The sequence below is a fragment of the Lycorma delicatula genome, chromosome 12 (genome assembly GCF_047948215.1).
Source record: "Lycorma delicatula isolate Av1 chromosome 12, ASM4794821v1, whole genome shotgun sequence".
In the NCBI taxonomy this organism is placed as follows: domain Eukaryota; kingdom Metazoa; phylum Arthropoda; class Insecta; order Hemiptera; family Fulgoridae; genus Lycorma; species Lycorma delicatula.
In genome coordinates this window covers 63,496,300-63,513,096 of record NC_134466.1, presented here as the reverse complement: position 1 = coordinate 63,513,096, position 16,797 = coordinate 63,496,300, and the positions used below count along the sequence as shown (strand labels likewise).

At 27.5% G+C, this 16,797-nt stretch overlaps 1 protein-coding gene across 4 annotated transcripts in view; it reads right to left on the bottom strand.

Moving 5' to 3' along the window:
• The window catches only part of LOC142333119 (uncharacterized), a 50,648-nt gene that overhangs the window by 19,592 nt on the left and 14,259 nt on the right, over window positions 1-16,797 (bottom strand). For 2 of the 4 annotated variants that reach the window (XM_075380043.1, XM_075380041.1), the window contains exon 2: window positions 1,505-1,630. The exons of 1 other annotated variant lie outside the window; for it this stretch is intronic. The gene's annotated coding sequence lies outside the window, so the exon portion shown is untranslated. Of the gene's footprint in view, window positions 1-1,504; window positions 1,631-6,720; window positions 7,005-16,797 lie in introns of those variants that run through there. One more of the 4 variants, XM_075380042.1, reaches the window with a different exon arrangement.

Here is a 16,797-nt window from a genome sequence, read left to right as displayed (position 1 = left end):
AAGTCTTTTACTGTGAACAAAATGACACCTCATCTTTTCAAATCGTTTTATAACACTTGAGGTACGGCTGAAATTGTTTAAGTGGATTGCAAAAATTATGCATGAAAACAGGCATCAAATTTTTGGACTGCATAATTTTCTTTCAGCATTCCTATCAACAAGTGGGTTAGGTGGCACCCAATTTCACATTTTATTATTTTTCTTCAAATATCATTAAACAGGTTTTATATTATAGTGAAAAATTTTACTTAAAACCTTTCCTTATACGGAAATCATAAAACAGGTTATTCATTTTTTGGATTTTTTGTTAATTGCTGATACTTCATTTGTTTTTCAAGTTCAAGGTCATTTTCATTTGGTCATAGGTCAATTGGGACCTAAAATATCTTACTAAGAATTTTTATTTCTTTCTCAATTGAACTTAAATACTGCAAAATCTGTAAGGTATTTTGATCAAGGGGGTCAAATCAGAACAAGATTTTTTTATGAATATTTTTATCTTTTTTGCAATTGTACTCTAATTACTTAATTAAGTCATTAAAATTTAAAAAACATATGGTGTATCTGAAATAAAAATCTATCAAAAGCAAAGCAAGGGAAAAACCTATGCAGCTCTTTGTCAGCTTTTTATTTTTAAATATAAAGCAGGTTTACTTTTTAAACCTTTACTGTACATCAATTAGTAATTACTAGATAATGAGGGTTATGTAACAAAATAACATAAATTACCGGAATCCAAACATAATTTCATAATGTCTGAGATGTGCATCATCATCCACAGACAAAACAGCTTCAGTTTCGATAGCGTCATATGGCACAAATCTATTATTCAAACTGTTAGTGGTTGCTTTAACTACCAGAAAAGTAAATCGAATTATTAAATCATAACATTCATGAAATATTTATACCAATAAAATAAATTGGTTAATAAACCAATTTTTACTCTAGACTTAACTTCTAATCAACTTTCAACAGAAAATTAAGATGCCTCTAGTAAACGGTATTATTTGAACTCTGAAGCAAACAAAATTATTATTTAATCAAATCACAAAAAAAGTTAACGACTTACTGAAATCATTTTCCATGTCTATTAAAAATTCATCCGATACTACTTTATTTATAATGCAAAAAATTACAGGGAACAAGAATTAAAGAATTATGCAGAAATATAATTTGAAAATTTTTAGATTTTTGACTGCAATAAATAAGATTACACTAATTAACAATGGATAAATTGGAATATATGAAATCCATACTATTTATACCTAAATAAGTCATATTTTTTTTTTTAAATCGCTTTATAAAAGTCACAACCTGATTTTTATTAATTGTGTAATAAAAATAATTTAAAATAACATAATTCAAATAATGTATCAAAATATTGTGCGTTTTCAATAGATCTTATTAACAAGAACAGATTACATGATTAATCAATATGATAATAATATTTTTACTAAACAATAAAAATTTTCAAAAGCTTTACTTATAAATATTGATAACTTACATGAACTGGAACCCCGATATCTGGCCAATGTAAATCAAGTAATGGCGGTCTAGGTGAATTCCAAACAACAACCACCTTATTTAAATATGGCAATCCTTGCAACCGTGTTAATGAATTTATTAATACCTATAACAAATAACTTCATTGTAGTCATAAAAAAAAAGTGTAACGGCAATAAAAACAGATGTAAGAAAAATATTTTTCAGTAACAAAAAATTATAAAAAAAGAATCTTCACTGTTGAATGAAAGTAGTGAGGTGAGGTAATGTTATAATGACAATGAGGTGAATCCAACTCACTAGAAAGGCTTTTAACATCAATTAATAAATCTGTATTACTTTTCTTGAAAATATAAACTGCTATCTGAATAAATAAGTAAATTTAATGTTTACCCAAGTTTGAGATTAAAATCTTGTTAATGGATAGTTAATATCCAAAAAACGCATGTTTAAAAATTTAGTAAGTTTTGTAACATTTTTTTGTGTGTAAGAAAAAAGCTTGAAACCCTTAACTTTTGTACTCTACAACTCATGAAAACTGTAACCGAATTGTTTAAAAATATGAAGCTTGCTTGATCACCTGATTAGATTTTTAATATTCCACTTTTATGAAGATATGCTAATTCCATAAATCCAGCTCACAGATTTCAGGCATGCTGTACTGGTTTCAATACAAACTTTTGTCATCCCGTTTTTATTATAATAATGACAGTTTGGAGAAAGATATTAAAATTGCAGGATTTTTTAGATATTAAAATGAGTACCTATCTTTATAATAAAAAAGGATGACTGCCTAAAAACAATATGGTAGTGTGTGTTGAGCTCTTCCCAATATATCTATCGCATAATAATAAATTTGTATAAACATAAAGAACAACAATAGTTGTAAGTAATCTTTTTTTTTCTTTTTTCCCCCTGCCTCCAGGAGCCGGATCTACAATTAAGCATAGCACAGCTCCAGAAGGTGCCTTTACCTCAAGTCATGGAAAAGGAGCAGTAACAAGCCCAGCTATGCCGTTACCAGCCGCTCCCTCCCACAACCGGGACTTGGTCTTATCGCCAGCCTGAAGCAAGGCAACCCCAAGGAGAAGCCTTGCCGGGATTCAGTCTTGCCAGCTCAGGGGAAGGTTATATGACATGAATCATAGTCACTCCTAAAAACCAACATTATACTAAAAAATCTGATGTGGATACATGACATCCTTGTATGCCTATTAAATTACATATACACATTTTTTGCTGCACTTCATTTAGACTTATTTCATTTGAAAGCGAGATACGATCCTCCAATTTTTTAATAAAAAAAACAACTATTATTAATTCAACAATCTTACATGAAATATCAGGATAGAGTAAAGTCCCTTTATTACTCGTATTACTAGAACAGTACTATTCATATCTTTGTGAGTTGCTGATTAATAAAAGTTTCAGATTTCTGGTGTGTCATATAAATAAAAAACCAATTAAATGATATTTAAAGTGTAAAAATGTAACTGGGTCTGGCCGGGTCTCGAATTCAATCGCCAGGCTGATTGGTACTTGGTGAGTTAGGCCTCATGGCTACACCAGTCTGCCAACCATACAAATGAAATTTGCGCTACGTTAAGTTGTGAAATTGCATTAGCTTAGTTAATGCCGACTTTTGCTGCTGGTACCACCACACAGAAACAATCCACAGTTGTAGGACTTTCTTGTTCTACAACTGTGTTGTCATTGTTTTAATATTCAATTACTTTTAATGTGAAACATTAAATTCATAATAAAATCAATACACTGCATCCCAAACCTCTATGTTATAATTGTAAAAATATCATATCCTCATAAAAAGCATTAAAAAAATATAGAAAATTATTCAGTTACCAGTATAAGATTCAACAGATTAATTTACAACAAACAATATTAGAAATGTTGGAACATTTTTAATATTGTTTTCACTACAGTTTTCACCAAGTTATAATTCCCCAAAAGCCTTTGGAATCAAAGCTCAATATAGGCAAACTGTTTTATAATAAATTTATAATAATTTACAGTCACAAATATACCTTACAAATCTATATTTGTTACATCATCTAAATGTTGCCACATTAAATAAATTTATTTAAAACAATAAATTTCATATATAAAAACAAATTATAGATTTAATTTGACACAATTCAAATGAAGTGTGCACATGATGTATGTAATCAATCAGTGAGCTCTGTGAATTTTATTGAATGCAAGCATAATTATTTTTTTTTAATAATAATGAGTACTTCCCAAGGAACATTTTACCACACAATCATTCAAAACCCTCCAAAATTCAAGTGATAATCAACACAGGTGATACTTTCAATCAATTCCTTACAGAAACCATTTGTAAAAATAATTTTAAGAAAAAACAACTTTGACCTGTAAGTATATAATATGTATTTAATAATTAAAAAAAGTAAGTTTGGGCACATTTTATAATCTTAGTATAGAAAATATTTGAGGATTGTGTGGTAATACTTAAATGTTCTTTCCATGAGAAGATGGTTGATAAAACTTCAGTTACCTTGTAAATAGCCATGCTAGTTATATTTTAACACTAAGTTTTTTTTTAATTCAGCTTTTATTTTTTGCTTTATTACTTGTATGTCATGTACACTATATGATTTTTTAACATGTTAATTGAAGCATTTAAATGAAAAAAAAAAATCAGTAAGACACTTTTTACCACCTTTTTTGAAGAAAAGTATGGTATTACTTTCAGGAGTGGGGTGAAAGAAAATTTTCTTTTTGTTTTGGGGTAGGAAGAGTACCAAAAATATTTACTTAAATTGTGGTTTCCTTACATATTTATTTATAAGCCTATGTATAAAATGTTGTGGCTTGAAAATCTCTGAAACTACTTCATGAATTTCATTGAAATTTATAAATGCTACAGTAGTTTAATTGAATTTGTGCTTGTGAAAATTTTATGAAGATTGGCTATGTCATTCTTGAATTATGCTCAATTCAAGTGTGATTTTTTATGATACTGCAAGGTGAAACGTTGACTTTCCTTTATCTGCAGTATTTGTTTTTGAGTTGACATATCATGACATATCTTTTAAGTGCTGAAATTTTTAGTTTTTTGGATGTGTAAATATTTTTTGTAGATCGGAGGTTTTTTTTTTGTAAAATTTTAGATTTGAATTAGTTGATACTTATTCAAAAGGAAACAAAATAAAATAATAAAAAGTTGTTCTTTTTGCACAGAACTGCACAAGAATTTTTTTTTTTTTTGTAACTGTTTCTGTTAATTTTATTTAGTTTTTGTTTTAAGTAGACAAATTGTCCTCGATAATATTGTATGAAAGATTTTAATAACTTTATGAATGTTATGTTCTACCCTTTTGTATAATAATAAAACTAAAATTGTTTATATGTTAAATTTTTCTTTTAAATTTAAAGGTTTTCTTTGCAAACTACCTTAAAAAATAGTTTGTTTGATTTTTTCGTTTAGAATTTTTGTATATCTGTTATTATATTAGAGGTTAATATGTTGATTAGGAGTTAAAAAACCTCTGATCCCATTTTAATTAACTTTCTTAATTGGAAAGGCTAATTGTTGAAGAATGATAGTATATATATATATGGGGTTGGGGAAAAGGTTTTTTGTATTTTCCTGATTTTGGTATGCATAACTCTGGCAATATTAGTCAAATCTTGCAACACTTGCTTATTTTTGAAAGCTGAAATATTACTGAGTATTTTTAGAAAGTTTTTGATTATATTGTTTTATTTAAAATTGATTGCATCTTGAAAATAAAGAAAAATTCTATACACTTTGATATTTTATTACACAAAAGGGAACAATGCGCCTCAGGCTGCTAAAAAAAATTGTGATGTTTATGGACATGATGCGGTATAACTACGTGTGGAATAAAGCAGCAAATCTGGAAATTTTTATATCAATGTTGCACCTCGCTCTGGGCCAATGACTGGCAAATTCGATGAAATCATGGAAAAGAATGAACAAGACCAGCACATTAGCAGTCATGATAACACTAACTAACTAAATGTTGATCTTAAAACATGGTTAAACCATTTGAAGAAGGCTGAATACACAAACCTAAACATTTGGGTCCCGCATGATTTAACAATAATAATTTAGTTGATTGAATTTTCATCTGTGCGTCATTGTTAAAGTGCCATGAAATTAAATCATTTTTGAAATGGCTCATTACAGGTGATGAAAACGCACATGGATCATGTACGACAGTAATATTCAGAAAAGATTATGGTTGAAGCAAGGTGAAGCTGCACAAATGGTAAAGCCAGGATTAACGCTAAAAAGGTGATACTGTGTGTGTATTGGGAATGGAAAGGAATTGTTCACTACGAGCTGCTGCCACCCAGTCAAATGATCGATTCTAAGCTCTACTTCAACAATTGATTACTTCAAGCAATAGTGATAAAGTGACCAGAAATGATCAAAAGGAAAGAAGTGAATTTCCATCACAATGCCAGACCCCATACATCTTCAGTGACCCATCGAAAATTGAGACAGCTTGGCCAAGAAGTTTTGATGCATCCATCCACTGTACCATCAAATTCAGTCTGGCATTTGTTTTAGTCTCTACATACTCTCTTAATGGTAAAAAGTTGTCTTCAAAAGAGGCATCTAAAAAATAACATCACAGTTTTTGTCCAGAAAATACAGAAGTTCTAAAGAAACAGAACTATGATTTTACATCTAAAATGGCAAAAGGGGGATCGATCAAAACAAAAATATAACAAAATATTTGGTTTAATAAACTTCATTTGAAATATAAAAAATCCTTGTGTTAAAATACAAAGAAACCTTTCCCCTAAATCTATATATAATTTTTTAATTAAGTTTTGAATGTCTTTTTTTTTGGATGTGAAAGATTTTTTTTTTAAATCTACAAAATTAATTCTGTAAATTAGATTTAAAAATATTGTCAGATAAATATAATTAAGTAAAAATTTTGTCTCCAAGTTTATATTTAAATTATGCTAATTACTTATAAGATTGGAGTAGAAATTTACTAAGTACCTCAGACCCCCAAAATGTATGCATGCGCGTGCATGTGTGTGTGTTTGTGTATATGTGTGTGAGTTTATGTATATGTTATTTTACTGAAATTAACCTTTTTATAATTCATATTTTTCTTCTGTACTGTTAAATTATATTTAAACGGTATTAAATAAACCACCTTGTACAGAATATTGAGATAAGACATATCTTACATTAATTTTTCATGAAAGTACTTCTGCAGGATCCAGGAACCTTAGGCATGATTGAAATAATTCCATTATTGCATAATAAAAATTTAAGAATAAAAATAATGATAATTGCATATAATTTACATGAGTGCTGTTATTTGTTACAGTTTTTATAAGACCGTCCCTTCAAACACAGTCTGATGGGTCTTTTTTAAGCCTTTTTTTAAATGAAACACTTCATTTTCCACCTCAATTTAAATTTTGTTTCACTCAGAACAATAATAAATACAGTTTCTTACACCCACATTGCTTAAATATTGATAAATTTTCATGCCTGTAAAATACAAAGAAAAGTTAATTAGAATGACTGGACGTTAAAAATAAAATAATCTTAAATGCTAAATATATTTAACTATTTTAAGCAAGCAAATTAATCTGAACGCAGATGTTACTTATTAAAAAACTATGTTCATATAAAATCATACCTGTACATTTTGTGAATATCTAATAATATGTTTTTCTTTATTATTAATTACCTAGCATACCCAATTTAGCATCCATGCAATAAGTATACCAAACATACTTTGATTTCTTCATCATGAAACGAAGATGAAGTCGTATTTTTTCTATTGCCTAAATATTTTCATTTGGGTTGTGTGCGATTGCTTGGCCACAAGAGGGCCACTAGTTTCATTCTTCAAAAACATTTTCTACTTTATAAGCAGTATGGTATGGTATAAAATCTCATTGCAACAATGCGTTGCCTTGCAGGAATTGGTTTTGAAATTATGTCAACCCTTTCTCTCACAAATCTTGATAAATCTGTTCGATTATGTGTCTTATTGCACTTACTAGAATTCGAAGCATTTGCTGCTGATTGAATAATATTTTCAATAAACAACTCGTTACTGTAAGTAAACATACATTTTTTATGTATAATTAACAATAGATTTAGTAGCATTTAATTTGTTAAGATATTTGTAGTATTAGTAAACTTTCATATTGTTTAGGTTAATTGTCCCAATGAACCTGGTGTCTTGGAGAGCCAGTGTGGTCTCTATGGTCAGTGGAATTAGCAAAAATTGGCTGAGAATTAAGACAAACCTCAATTTGACAAATGGAACAACACTGTATAAAATTCCTCTATGTTGAGAATTGTTTTTCCTATTACACAACGTATAATATTTGACATTTGACTGCACTTTCCCATAAAAGGAAGAATAAATGACCCAACTAATTCCTTGTGATTTAGAAAAGGTTTGAATATTTGTTTTAAATTTGTCTGAACTTAAAAGTTATTCAAAATATTTCTAAGTTAGCAGAGTTATCAGAAAATATATTAAGCAGAGTTATCAGAAACTAAATGAATAGCCTTAGTGGCTGCTAAACATAAAAAGCGCTATGCAAGCCTTACTCAATGTTTTAGATCAATGCCTGACATGACAAATTATAATTGGGCCACTATAATCTACTGCACAAGAGAATGTTCAGGAAGGAATCACTGTACGAGGCGGTAATTGACAAAACTGTATGGATTGAGTTTTGCATCACATCTAAAGCAAATTAAACACATGAAAGATTGACGAAATGATTCCTTTTGCATTATTATCCAGTATCTCTGTCGCAGTGTAAGAGTCTTAAGTGTTCAGAGTTGACAATTAGATTAGATTAGACGTAAATCATCCAAGCATGGATCTAGTGAAATAAGGTTACTTTGTTTATTAATAACCTGATTCTTTATCTCATTGAATTACTACATAGATATTATATGGAATTGTATGGATGTGATTGACATGTAAAAAAGTACAGAGTATGATTTAACCCCTTAGTAGTAAAATGTACTAAAATTACATTCAGACTGTTTGGATTTCATATGGTGAATGAATCTGAAACAGAAACTAAATGTTTCTGTTTGTATGTAAAGATGAAAATCTTTGTGTTCAATCATATACAACATTAGATATACATGAAGTTAATATAGTTTTACGCCTTTCTAATAAGCATTCAGGATTTAAATTATAATCATTTAATGTAATATTACAATCCATTGGCTAACAAGAAGAAGATTGTAATAGCTAAGGAAGATCACGCCACCGTAGTGACATATCAAGTAACCTGCTTGGTGAAAAAGCTCTAGACAATATGTCTAGAGAATTTGATGTAATACCAACTGGTAATTGAAGTGTTTCGTTGAATGTCAGAAACTTATTACCTATAAATACTTTCCAATTCGAAGAATGTCCTAGAATACAACAAAGTGCTATGATGGAATCAGAGTATAAGTGTATCTCATTAAAGTGTATAATGCAGTTATACAACCTTCACAAATAAATGTGAAAATAGTAAACAACCACAGAGTTCAAGTCTGGGTAATATGATTTGTTACAAGGGGCTAATTTTGATTTAGAACAATAGATTAGTAATTACATGGTTGGAGTATAAGTGTGTGTAGTATATAAATATAACAACCATAGCCATTAATACAGGCATCAGAAAATCCATGTAATTTAATACGATGAATTTTTCTATTTTTATTAAATCTAATGGATCTACTTATCTTACATGAGTATTAGATGTAATTGATTACACAGTGAAAGCCACTGTATTAATGGTTTGGGTAATATTTTGTCCCAGTCAACTTTGAGTTGTCATAATGACTACATAAACTGTTTGTACGATTATAATAATAAGGTCAATGAGTCCTAGAGGATCACAGACACCTGCTGTGATGGAAAGAGTATTCCTTTTAGTATAAATTTTAAAATTGTTTTTATGAGTGATTTGGAAATTTAGTGAATCTGACTTTTTGTTCCTTAGAACTCTTAATAGTACATATGTTGTCTTCTTGATTAGATAGTATGGATGAATTATGATAAGACAAAGAAAAACTGCAATTGTTAGAATACCACATGTGAAGTGAAAAACCATTCTGTTGTAATAATTTGGAGATATCGTTCTTTAATAACTCCATTTAGGTAATCTGAACCAGTAATGAGATCATCTACACAGAAATAATTTTTAATAGCAAACAAACGTAAGAATATATCCTAATTTGGTTTCTAGGAGAACAGGATATTTAAAGTTTCAAATAAATTTTGTAGGTTAATAAAATTTAAGTAAAATTGTGCTCCAATAAGGACATCAATTTTATTTGATATATTAAATTCACGATCTGCAAAAAACAAATATATTAAATTCAGGATCTTCAAAAACTGATTATGAGGCAAATTAAAATACAATATTATCAAAGGTAGATGTCAGTAGGCTACCTGTTATTTCTGTTAAATCAGCACATTGAAATTGGAGTAAAAAATTTAACACATTTGACAAATTTTTGTCACATTTTCCTTTCCTTTGAGATGAAAATTAACCAGTTTCTTTAAATTGTTTTAAAATAGCATTCACTGCCACTTGACCAACACAACACACAAAAGCTATCTGTCATGTCCAACTGATATGCTTAGAGAGAAACAACTGTCAAATGCAATCTAAAAGTTTTGTATTAAAAAATCAAATAAATTTTTAAAAAATGAAAACTTAGATAACAAATCTCTAATAACCTCACATTACACAGACAACTTAATGAGTGTGGTCAAGCAGTGTACCAACAACATAGAAGTTACAAAAAATTCCCTGTGTTATCGATTAATGCCCGTTTACTTCTGGAAAATAATCTGACTGTGGAAAGATGTAATGAAAATTATTTTTCATAAAATGGATAAATTTGATATGAATCAAAAATTTTTAAGATAAATAAAATAAAGTAAAGATTATAAATTATATAAAGTAAAGTTTTATATTTGAAATTATAGTAATTTTTACAAAATATCCACCATAAGGTTTTAAGTATTATTCAATTAAGTCTTTTATAACGAAATTACTAAATTCAACTTAAGTTTTAAATACCTTTTCAGTCTTTTCTTATATTAGTATTTAGTAAGCGCTACAACTTTTTAATGACACGATGCTTGTGATGTTTAAAACCAAATTCATTAAATTATCTGCAAAACTCAGATTTGTCACTAATTAAAATTTCATTATATTCAAAAAATAATTTTTAACTTATGGTTGGAAAATCAAAAATGTCATTAAATCATAGAGTTGATTAAACTTTAAAAACAGGTACAAATAAAGTACAGAGAATTAAGGGGGGGGGGGGGGTTTAAACATTTCGCCTTTTTCTTTCTGTAAATTTTCATTATATAAAATGTCCTAGGTCTTATTTTTTACCAATTACTTTAAACTGTGTTCATTCACAAAAAAGTTTGATGGTTGTAAAATACAAAGAAAACAAACAATAAGATAAAAGCAAACCTAGAAATTCAGAAATTAAATTTCACCTTTTATAGATTAATCTAGTAGTACTAATCACAGATTAAATGCTTAGATTACATTTTTGGTAATTTCAATACATGAAATTAATTATTATTGTTCAAGCAATACGGTTCCTTTCTATTATTCACGCATACCAAACTGACTTAGTATTTGACTCTAGCTTCTAGTGAAGATGATTTAATAATCACCTCTTCATGTGAGTGACATATCATTACACATTGAAGTAAACATTTATTGGACATGTTAATGGCTGCTTTATACACATGGTTGCAATGTGCTGGGTGATGGCATTACCACTTCCCAATGACAGGAATGTATATCAAATATATTTTGGCATTACTTAAAAAATACACATAATCTTAATTCAGTAACAAAAATGCATTTCTCTGAAATTTTTTGCGATTTTTCCTAACTTTTACTGATTTTTTCTAAAAATTTCAGACATTTCCTAAGTTTATTTTTTCTGACATTTCCTGCCTGTGGGAACCATGATAAAATTGGTTATTACAGCCATGAAGAACCGTGAAGAACAAAATGGTCCACCACAAGTAAACAAAAAAAAATTTAAGTAACTTTGTAAAAAAAGCTTCAAACGAAATAAATACAAAAAAAAATATTTAACATGTTTTGCAAATATAAAATAGAGGGGAAATGAGAAAAAACAAGAAATTATAAAGTAATCCCACAAACAAAGGAAAAAAGTCATTAAGAAAAAAAAAATTCATTGAAACAGATGTAAAACTAAAAACATAGAAAACGGACAAATAATTTGTCATATGATGATGTTACAGAAATCAATGAATTCAATATAAATATAGGTTGTTGCTGTATAGGTAAATTTGTTAACGATACATTCTTAATGAATTAAAACATATTTTCAGAAGTACCTCCAATATTAGTATGTTGATTAAAATAATACTAATCTCTTTTTAATTACATGGCTCAATAAAATAATACTTTAAAATTTAAAAAGCTAATAGAGCCTTTTAAATTTTACCTAATAAATCTGACCTAATCAAATATTTACATGTAATTGAATCACATCAGTATTGCTAGTATAAGAAATATAGCCCTCCTTGACTTTACGACTGAAGTGTCAAATGTTTTATAATTTCTGATACCTTCATCTGTTTTTAAATTCAATGATTATTATTAAAAATAGCTGTTGAGTAAATGGATCACAAATTTTTGTACTAAAAATTCCGATGTTTTCCACAATTATTCTGCATAATTTTTAAGGTAAAAATGACATTTGATCAAGGGGTCATCAAATCAGATCCAAACTTTTACTCTAACATTTTGTTTTTTTTTAATAATTATATTGCTAATAAAGTCATAACAAAGTCAACTATACCGCAAAATAATTTTTAAAAACCATGTCATAATTAAAATTAAAATAAATCAAGAAAAGTTATGCCGGTTTTTTTAATTTATGAATTACTCATTGTATAGTAAAACGTATACAATATTTTTTAGCATTTTAAAGAGGTTATTATCAATGTGGGTGATATAAGTGTTATAATGTGATAAAGCACAACAATTTTCTGACATCTCTAATAGTAATTGCTTTATAAAAATAAAACCACTTCAACTTTTACTTTCCTATCTAGCGCTATAGCAGAGTTATAGCTGTAGAAGGGAAAGCATTGTAATTGGTCAAATTTGGGCAAATGTGATTTTCACCAGAACTGGATGTTTTGACACCTAAGGGGCCCAAAAAACCAGATGGAAATTTTTTTGATGTTTATATACATACATGTGTGTGTTCGGCATCTCACACCTTATATCTCCAGAACTGCTAGACCTTAATTCACTATATATGCAGGAGCGCTTTTGCAATTTACTCGCATCATCAGTTGCATTACATATTCATATATTCATGTCAAATTACATTAGAGACTTCATGTATTTATCTATTTTACTAAAATTTAAAACCTTTAATCTTTTTATTTTAAGAATTTAAACTTTTATTCAGTTAAATTAAAAATTAAAACAAAATTTAAAAGTACAAAAAATTAATTAAAATTAACATTAAAAATTAAAATTGTAAAAGTTTTTACATATGTTAAGCAAAAATATGACATCAAGGCATAAAATCAAATAAAAACAATATTAAGTAAAGCAATTATGCATGTTGTCCATTTAATTGAACTTACTTTACTATACTAACTGAAATATATTAAATTATACATCACTAACAAAATAGATGAAAGAGCAATCTACTAAAATATCGTCATCTTCATATTCTGTCTGAAGGTTGATCATATTAAATTTATTTTTATGTTTATGTAAATATTATCTTTCTAAAATATCTAATCCCTTACTATTTGTATTCATATTATATTTTTTAATTTCCAGTATTTTTAAATTTGTCCCAATATCAGATATTGTATGTTTATTCTTAATCAGATATATTAGAGAAACCCAGTTTACCTTTTTTAATTTTTTAAATGTTCCAAGAATCTAGTCTTAAAGGATCTAGCGGTCTTTTCTAAATAAATATGATCACAATCATTACATTCAATTTTATACAATAAACATTTAACAATTTTTAAAAGTATAAGAGATGTTCAAAGTGTCCACCATAAGAAATTACACAGTTTCCAGTCTTTTTCTGAGAGATTGTCTTAACCGTTCAAAAATTCCAGGAATATTCCTAAATTTCTTGAAATCCATTTTGGATCCTTTGTTGAAGATCCTCAACGTTGAATAAGCAATACGTTTCAAATGACCACATAGGTAGAAGTTAAAAGGGTTTAAATCAGGTGATCGGGCAGGTCAGGGCAATGGCCCAACCTGCCTATCAATTTTTCATGGCAAGTTTCATGCAAGAAATCTGATACCAACTGACTGAAATGTACTGGAGCTTCATCGTAGTGAAACCACATAGTGTATTTCCTCTTAATTGTAGAAGTCTTTCAAAAAGTGTGGAAGATTTTCGGTCAAATGAGCAAAATAATTTTCTCCATTTAAATGATTTGGTAGAATGACAGGAACCAAAAGATAGTCATTAAAAATACCTGCTCATATGTTCAGGGAAAATCTTTGTTGATGGCTACTTTGGAAGGTACCATGAGGATTCCTGTCGCTCCAGATATGCCGGTTCTGATAGTTTTGAACACCATTCCTGTTGAAAAAAGTTTCATTTTTACATAGCTAACATGATCAGCAGTAATAGTCTCTGTAAAAACTATTCAAAGGTGAAAAAGTGATTTCAATTGTTTTATTATTACTTAATATGATACTAATTTACAATATTAGAATTAACAATAAATATTAAATAGAATTGAATGTAAAGTGGAGTACATGAAAACAGATACAAAATTACATCAATTTTCTACCATAACTCGGCTATTTAACAGATTTTAAAAATAAAATATCATTTTGTTCAAAATAAACAGCTTAATATTTTAGCAATAACATACATTTTGATAAATCTTATATTTATGGAGATATAACGAATTGGAAAATGAACAAGGGTGCCATTTTGTAATTTATGTACGTATTTAAGTCTTGATTTTTTGCTAATTTTAAAACTATTACCAAGACACTTACCAAATATTAATGCGATTCCTCTATCTGAACTTGAAATATAAATTTTTGTATAAAAATAGCAAAATGGCATACAGGGAGAAAACAAAAGAGAAATTACCATTTATTTTTAAGGATATTTTTTGTTTAGTTTTACAAGTAGAATCCAAGTATAGCTAGCTAGCCCACCATTTTAGAAACACCTGTATATATTATCTACTAAGGAATTATCATAATTATTATATATGTCAATTTGTTTTATAATACCTATTTCTTTGTTTAATTTATTTTTATTTTCATTATACTTCATATAATTAATTGCTCTATCTATCATGTTTGTGTAAGTACTAATTCTATGTGACCAAGGCTGATTTGAAGATCTATGTATAGTGGTTTTGTTAAATGTGCATTTAAAGGTTGCGTACATATACCCGATTTGTGTATTTGGTTCGTAAGGGTACAACCTAGTGTGATATGTTAAATTATTTTTATAATTGAAAATGTTGCGGTATTTTATTATTAAACTTTTAGTAATTTTTAGAATTTTTTTAGTAGGGTCCTTTATTTCCTTGAAATCATTCTCCATTATAAATTGTTTCCTCAAATTTTTTTTATTTATCAGAATACATGATAACCGGCATATTAGTTTTATCTGATACAAATGATACTATTATTTAATTTATTTTTCAGGTTGAAAATTATCATATTAACCATCCTGCTTTATTTATTCTGTACTTTGGTTGATCTAATAAAATAAATATATATAAAATTTAAAAAAATTATAGATTCGTTATCCATATATGTTTTATATCTTATATTAATTACCATCCTGTTTAGATTCATTAAAATATATAAAATGAAATCTAAATTACAAAACAAACAAAAATAATGTAACAAAACATCCCATTTTTTTCAGGCACGCAGCCACTCACTGGCTCTGTTAAAGGTGTAGTGACTTAAAAGAGACTAATGTTATAAAGAGTGGTACAGTCACTTTTACACATATATAACCAAGTTATCCTTAAATCATTATAATACATCACATACTCTCAAAGTTATTGCAACATATAACATTTTTATTTGTCTTGTAATAAAAAATATTAATAATAAATTTATACATTATAATAATGTGGTGTTACATATTATTTGATTAATTAATTTGATTATTTAATTGTAATTTGCTAATACTTAATACAATTAATAAAAGTATATAATAATTATTAATAACTTTATATGTAATAAAATGATTTAAAAAGTCATATAGTAATATCTACAAAAAAAAATATACATATACATATATATATATATATATATATATATATATATATATATATATATATATATTACATATAAAATTTATATATAGAATTAAATTGATAAAAAATTTGATTTAATTGTTTAATTAATGAAAAATAGGGATACTATAATATTTAATAAATTAAGTAATAGCAACAATAATATTCTTAAAAAAATTCACAGCTGAAACTGTAAGATTCAATTCATAGACATAACACAAAGGTGTCACAGGAGGTGTGCAAAACTTAAGCGACTGGGATATCAAAATAAACACAAATAAGACCTAATGTTCATGTTGTCAAATGCTCTATTTAACTTCATTTTGGGTTATTTTGAATAAAAATTTATATCGTAAGAACAGACTGAGATATTTTAATGAAATTTGTTATACATGAACAACATCTATAAATAAATAAATCTGAAAATTTTACCTTCAAAAATAGAGACTATTTTCCCTTTCTCCATCATTAATATCACCATAAATATTAGTTTTATCAAATTATGTTTTATTATATAATAATTATTAAGATAATGAAAATATTAACAAAATGCCATCTCATTTGTTCAAATCAATGATCATTGATGATCGATCAAGAACCACTTGAAAAATGGTTGAAATTGTTAAAGCAGATTGCAAATATTTTGCAATTGACAACTTTGCACCCGTCACTTCATTCTTGAATTAAATTAAAAATAATTTCTAGTATTAATAATAACAGAACAGGCAGAAAATTGTCAATGATTCAAATAAATGAGTAATTAAGTTCATAATAAAAGGCCGTACCATTTTCTCTAATAAATAACAATTTAATAAACTAATATTTACAGAGCTATTAATGATTAAAAAAAATTTAATGGCTGCCATTTCAGAATTTTCAAACATATTTATTTCAATATGATAATTATCAAGTACCTACCTATGAGTAAATATCTCTCAAC